We start from the raw sequence: 7,661 nt of genomic DNA on the forward strand, positions 1-7,661 counted from the left end.
TCCATCATAAGTCTCCTCTGTTGGCTTAACTTTTTATTGAAGTAAAATCCACATAATGTAAAATTCTTCATGTTAACCTTTTTTTTTTTTTTTGCGGTATGCGGGCCTCTCACTGTCGTGGCCTCTCCCGTTGCGGAGCGCAGGCTCAGCAGCCATGGCTCACGGGCCCAGCCGCTCCGCGGCATGTGGGATCTTCCTGGACCAGGGCACAAACCTGTGTCCCCTCCATCGGCAGGCGGACTCTCAACCACTGCGCCAGCAGGGAAGCCCCATGTTAACCATTTTAAAGTGTGCAATTGAGTTGTTTTTAGTACATTCTCCATGTTGTGCAACCATCATCACTATCTAATGACAGAACATTTTCATTACCCCAAAAAGAAACCCCATATCCATTAAGCAGGCACTCCGTATTCTCCCCTCCCCCAATCTCTGGCAATCACTAATCTGCTTTGTGTCTATGAATTTGCCAATTATGGACATTTCATATACATGGAAATGTACAACATGTGGCCTTTTGTGTCTTCTTTCACTTACCATGTTTTCAAAATTCATCCATGTTGTAGCGTGTGTCAGTAATTCATTCCTTTTAATGGCTAAATAATATTCTAATTGTATGGATATACCACTTTTGTTTACCCATTCATCAGCTGTTGGATATTTGAATGTTGGCATAATTCTTTGTTATTTTAGTGTTGCTTTCAGGTTTATATTATACATTTTTTAATTATCATAGACTTCAAGTAATATACCACTTCTAATATAAAAAATTTACGGTAGTATATATTTTCCCCTCTTGGCCTTTATGCTAATATTGTCACGCATTTTACTTCTACATGTCATAAGCGCCATAACACAATCTTCATTCCTTTGTGTAGATCCAGATTTCCATCTGGTCTAGTTTTCCTTTTTCTAGAAGGATGTCCTTTACCATTTTTTGTATAGCAGGCCTCCTGGTGATGAATTTTTTTCAGCCTTTGTGTGTCTGAAAACATTTTATTTTGCCTTCATCTTAAAAAGATTTATCCCCCCCCCCAGGTATTGAATTCTAGATTGATAATTTTTTCTGTCAATACTTTGAAGTTGTTGCTTCACTGTCTTCACGTTTGCATGGTTCCCAATGAGAAATGTCATCCTTATCTTTGTTCCTCTAACATTTTTTTTTCTCCAGCTGCTTTTTGGAATTTTTCTCTTCACCACTGGCTTTATATGCCTTGATGTCATTTTCTTGTGCTTGGAGTTCATTTAGCTTTTGGGATCTGTGGGTTTATAGTTTTCATCCAGTTAGGAAAGTTTTTGGTCATTATTACTTCAAGTACTTTTTCTGTCCCCTCATCACCTCTCCTTTGGGGACTCCAACTACCCATATATTAGGAAACTTGGAGTTGTCCCAAAGCTCTTTTCTTTTGCAAATTCTTTTTTTCTGTGTGTTTCACCTTGGATAGTTTCTATAGCTTATGTCTTAAAGTTCATTGAGTTTTTCTTCTGTAATGTCTAATCTGCTGTGAATCCCATCCAGCTATAGCAGTTCAATGAGAAGTTTCTCTTTCTCTTTTCCTTCTCCTTTCTCCTCCTATTACACCCCCTTGTCCTTCTTTTTGTTTTCATTATTATTATTTTGGCTGTGCTGCATGGCTTGCGGGATCTCAGTTCCCCAGCCAGGGATTGAACTCAGGCCACGGCAGTGAAAGTGCTGCGTCCTAACCACTAGACTACCAAAGAACTCCCTCGTCCTTCTTTTTAGATTGTACTTGTTTCTACTTAACTTTTTGAATATATGAAAGAGTTAAAACAAACGTCTTGGGCTTCCCTGGTGGCGCAGTGGTTAAGAATCCACCTTCCAATGCAGGGGACACAGGTTCAAGCCCTGGTCCAGGAAGATCCCACAAGCCATGGAGCAGCTAAGCCTGTGTGCCACAACTACTGAGCCCACCTGCCACAACTACTGAAGCCCACATGCCTAGAGCCCGTGCTCCACAACAAGAGAAGCCACCGCAATGAGAAGCCCACACACCGCAATGAAGAGTAGCCCCCGCTCGCCGCAACTAGAGAAAGCCTGCACACAGCAACAAAGACCCAACACAGCCAAAAATAAATAAATAAATTTATAAAAACAAAACAAAAAAACAACCGTCTTAATGTCCTTCTCTGCTACTTCTAACATCTGTGTCAGTTTTGAATGTTTTGATTATTCTTATTACGGGTTGTGCTTTCCTGCCTCTTTGCATGCCTGGTAATCTTTGACTGGATGCCAGACATTGTGAATTTTACTTTGTAGGGTGCTAGATGTTTTTATGTTCCTATAAATCTTTTTGGGCTTTGTTCTAGAATACAGCTAACTGACCTGGAAACAGCTTGATCCTTTCAAGTCCTGTTTTTATGATTTGTTAGCTGGGTCCAGAGCAATGCTCAATCTAGGGCTAATAGTTCATTTATGATGCAAGACTTTCCTGGATACTTGTCTTAAAATACATCATATTTTTGTATTATTCGTGTTTAATGTTTTTTTATTGATTTTTTTTTTTTGCGGTACACGGGCCCCCCACTGCCGCGGCCTCTCCCGCTGCGGAGCACAGGCTCCAGACGTGCAGGCTCAGCGGCTATGGCCCACGGACCCAGCCACTCCACAGCATGCGGAATCCTCCCAGACTGGGGCACGAACCCACGTCCCCTGCATCGGCAGGCGGACTCTCAACCACTGCGCCACCAGGGAAGCCCCTATTGAATGTTTTAAAATTTTTTAAATGGTGCTTTGACATCTTGGGGCCTTGCTCATCCTGGAGAGACTGCCCCTCCTAAAGTTAGTTATTTCCTAGAGATAGTAAACAATTTGCCTGCACAGTATACCTTTCACATAAAAACTAACCAACTCAAAGTCTACCCGCAACGACGTTTAACTCTCACACGCCAAGCCATTATCTGCCCTGCTATAAATCACCACAGGGCCAGGTACCACATAACTGCAGACTACCCCTATGGCTCAGAGCCCTCTGATTGGTTTAAATTATCCAATTCTAGACTTACTCAAACTGGTCTACGCTGCCTCACCCATGCTTTCCCCGTGGAAACCATAACAGAGCTTCTGGGCCATGCTCTCCTTTCACTCCTGCCTCTTGACCCACCTGATGTTTCCTCGTGTGACCCTGCATGGCATGGCATGCTCCCTGCTCTTGAGAATTGTAATAAACTCTTCTTTCAAGGAAGTCATCTCCATGTCTGTCACCTTACTATACCTGATTAAAATAAAATTCTTGGTATAATAGTCTATCCACTATCCTGTGAGTTGAGTTTTTCTCTGGCCGGTGGGAACACACTGTTATAATCCTTTTTGATGGTTCCTTCCCCATCCTGTTTCCTCACACTTGTATGCTGATCGGTATTCTGAATATTCAAGAGGGATCTTCTGCAGACCTCCTGGGTCCTCTATGCAGCTTTCTTCTCCTGCTGTTCTGTACTATGAACCCGAGCTGTCTCCTCAAACCAGAGAGCCTAGTGGTTCCCCCTGTGTCATAGCCTGGAAACTCTCACAAGGCAGTAAGCTCACCTTATTTGTTTCCCATCTCTCAGGGATTTCTCTCCTTCAATGTCCTGAGTTTTGATTTTTTTTCAGGCATGAGGGTAAGTCTACGCAATTACCTCCATCTTGGCCAGAAGCAGAAAAAAATCCTGTGTGCTTTGACTTTATTTTTTTAAAAAGGTTATGAAATACTCAGCAGGTGAGTATAGAAGCTGAGACAGTATCAATGAATCAACTGAGTCTAAACCCTCCCTTGTATAGATAACAAACCAGAGGCCTAGACAGAATTGGTAGTGGAGGTAGTCAGAGCCAGAATCCATCTCTTAAGTCTTGGTCTAGTTATCTATGACATCATCCTTTGTTCTGTATCTTCTTTACCTTGCCAAGTGGTTTTCAATGTTAAAGTCGTATGTTTTCAAAGGAAAGACATGTTTTTTAAAAAGAGAGAATGTGCTTAAATATTCAGACCTTCATATGATCTTGAGACTGCCCCTTCCCAACTCTGGCAAAAAGTTGGATGCTTACTCTCCAGAGGGGGTTAGAAGGTTTCTGGACTAGGAAGCCTTCCCAGAGACCTGGAAGATGAAGTGAATCTGGACATGAGTGCTGAAAATACCCAGTCCTCTTCCCCCACTGAGCTCCCAGTAGGCCAGCAGTTCAAGGTGAACGCACCTGACAAGACTGAAGGTTTCTCCAAGGAATCTGACCAGCCCAAGAGGAAAGTCCTAAAGATACGGACATTGGAGATTTACTCAAAAAAGTCCAATCAGGTCACCTTACAAACATATATTCTTTTTAATACCCTGCTCTTAAACGTAAGTAGACTACCAATGATTGCCAGGCAGCTAAGGAAAGTCTGTAACACGAAAGACTAAAACAGAAAGGGGTAAGAAAACATCACGCAGGAGATGAAAGCTTCAACACAGCATATTTTTTTTTTTTTTTTTTTTTGTGGTACGCAGGCCTCTCACTGTTGTGGCCTCTCCCGTTGCAGAGCAACAGGCTCCGGATGCGCAGGCTCAGCGGCCATGGCTCACGGGCACAGCCGCTCCGCGGCATGTGGGATCTTCCCAGACCGGGTCACGAACCCGTGTCCCCTGCATCGGCAGGCGGATTCTCAACCACTGCGCCACCAGGGAAGCCCAACACAGCATATTAATTAACGTCCTCAGAGATAGGAAGATATTGCAACCCTGGAATGAGGTCATATTTTTTTTTTGCCCGTGCTGTGTGGCATGTGGGATCTTAGTTCTCCAACCAGGGTTCGAACTCGTGCCCCCTGCAGTGGAAGCATGGAGTTTAACCACTGGGCCGCCAGGGAAGTCCCAAGGTCCTATTAAAAACAAAAAAACAGGACTGGTGTTCCCAGGTGGCGCTGTGGTTAAGAATCTGCCTGCCAATGCAGGGGACATGGGTTCAAGTCCTGGTCCGGGAAGATCCCACATGCCACGGAGCAACAAAGCCCGTGCACCACAACTACTGAGCCTGCACTCTAGAGCCTGCAAGACACAACTACTGAGCCTGCACGCCTAGAGCCCGTGCTCCACAACAAGAGAAGCCACCACAATGAGAAGCCCATGCACCACAAGCGTAGCCCCCACTCGCCGCAACTAGAAAAAGCCTGCACACAGCAACAAAGACCCAATGCAACCAAAAAATAAAATTTAAAAATTAAAAAAAAAAAAAGAAAAATGAAGCTTCAGAGAATCAACTTGGGGAAATCTACAAAGGAGGTCAAAAAACAAGAAAATGGGGGATAGGGGAGGCAAGGAGAGAAAAGAGGAGAAAAATAGGTAAGTCCAGGAGATCCAACATCTGAATAACAGGAATTCCAGAAAGCAAAATCAGAAAACCAAAGGTAGGAAATCATTAACAAGTAATTCAAGAAAGTTTCCCAGAAATGAAGGATTAAAGTCCATTCTGAAAAGGTTCAGCAAGAGCCTAGCACAATGCACCAATAGACCTTTGCCAAGGCACGTCAGTGTGAATCTCAGAACACTGGCAACAGAAGGGAGAGTCACATACAAAGGTCAGCACTCAGAACGGTCTCAGACTTCTCCACATCAACACAAGATGCTAGATGAAAAAGTAACGATGCCTTCAAAATTCTAAAGGAAAACGAACACCAACCTAGAATTTCATACTCAGTCGAGTATGAGAGAACAAGACACTTTCAGACATGCAACGTCTCTCAAAAAATTACTTCCCATGCACCCCTTCTACAGCAGGTCTCTACTGGACGAGGTAATAAACCATGACAGGAAAAGGTTACACAAACAACAGGAGATTCAACAGAGGAAAGTCCATGATAACGGCAATACCTTAGGCACAAAGGAAAGCCAGTCCAGAGTGGGGCCAATCAAGAAGAAACTGATCAAATAGATGATGTATTAATGTCTACAGAGAAGTCTGAGGTTAAACCAGTGACAAGCTGACAGAAAATTAAGCCAATAAGAATGTAAGTGAATTAATTCTAGGAAAAAGTTAGTTCTGCAGGAAAGTAACCTAGTCTACCACCTGGCTCAGCTGTGATTTAAATGCCCAGCCCTAGTAACATAAATACTGAATATGATCTAACCAGAATTATAATATCAGGGAGATGGGTGATGGGGAGCCCATGCATGGTGGGCAGGAGGAAGGAGAAGCTGAAAGATAAATGCCTAAAACGAAATATCAAGGAGTAGCCATACAAACAGGTTTAAATTGAGACATGGAGGCAAATACAAACAACCAGCCAAGAGTTGAAAGGGACTCCCCAGAAGCAGGGGAAATGGGGGAGAGGGTCAGACAGGGCAGGAGGGCTGTTGTTTTTCATAATAAGCCTCTCAGAACTATTTGCTCTTTCAATGTAACTGATTTTTTTCTAAAGTGCAAGATATAAAACTGTTTATAAAGCTCTATGTTTTAGGTTAATCTTCTTTATTGTTTTATAAAACTTCCAGGGAATTCCCTGGCAGTCCAGTTTGGGACTCAGCTGCTGAGAGCCCGGGTTCAATCCCTGGTCAGGAAACTGAGATCCCACAAGCCGTGTGGTGCAGCCAAAAATCAGAATTAAAAAATGTAGCGCTTACATAAAATAAGACACTCTAGACCAGGGTCAAAATGTGACCTTGGATATACCGAATTAGAATCATGGAGTCGTGGCGGCAAGGGCATGGTTTAAAATGCAGATTTCTGGGTTCAAATTCCAGACCAAGTAATAGGCACCTCTAGGGGTGGTGCTGTGCAACCTTCACTTCTAACAAGATCTCTAGCCGATGTGGAAACCACTGCTCTAACTCACTATATTACTAATTCAGGAGGCTCAATTAAGAAGCCAATAAATCAATGTCTAAATCAAGGGGAAGGGGGAGGGTATTCCAGACAGGGCACTATGGGTATCATAACTTCTACCTGAAAGAAACCCACTCTATATGTAACTCAATGTGCATGTTTCTTTTCTTATCAGAAACAAGTTAACTCTTGTTCACATCTAAAACAAATTAACTCCCTTCCACAGTGAGTTCACTGGAAACCACCCCACGTGCAGGAAACCCTCCACTGGAGCAGCACTGCTTGTTGGGTCACTGGCCACACTGCATCCAAACATACCAGAGGAGCTGGGGGTGGGGGAGCAAGAGACACAACACAGGGGCTGCTCTCGGGGGGAACGGTCCTGTTAGCTGACAGACTCAATGATGCTCACTGTCCTCGAGTTATTACAGGAATGAAACAAGGTCTGTCACCACGTGGTTGTGTCATAACCACAAGACAAAGCTTACTAGAAAATCTCTACTTGATACAGATGGCCAACAAACACATGAAAAGATGCTCAACATCACTAATTATTAGAGAAATGCAAATCAAAACCACAATGAGGTACCACCTCACACTGGTCAGAATGGCCATCATCAAAAACATCTATAAACAATAAATGCTGGAGAGGTTGTGGAGAAAAGGGAACCCTCTTGCACTGTTGGTGGGAATGTAAATTGATACAGCCACTATGGAGAACAGTATGGAGGTTCCTTAAAAAACTAAAAATAGGGGCTTCCCTGGTGGTGCAGTGGTTGGGAATCTGCCTGCCAACACAGGGGACACGGGTTCAAGCCCTGGTCCAGGAAGATCCCACATGCTGTGGAGCGACTAAGCCCGTGCGCCACAGCTA

The sequence above is a fragment of the Lagenorhynchus albirostris genome, chromosome 14 (genome assembly GCF_949774975.1).
Source record: "Lagenorhynchus albirostris chromosome 14, mLagAlb1.1, whole genome shotgun sequence".
NCBI classification, from domain to species: Eukaryota; Metazoa; Chordata; class Mammalia; order Artiodactyla; family Delphinidae; genus Lagenorhynchus; species Lagenorhynchus albirostris.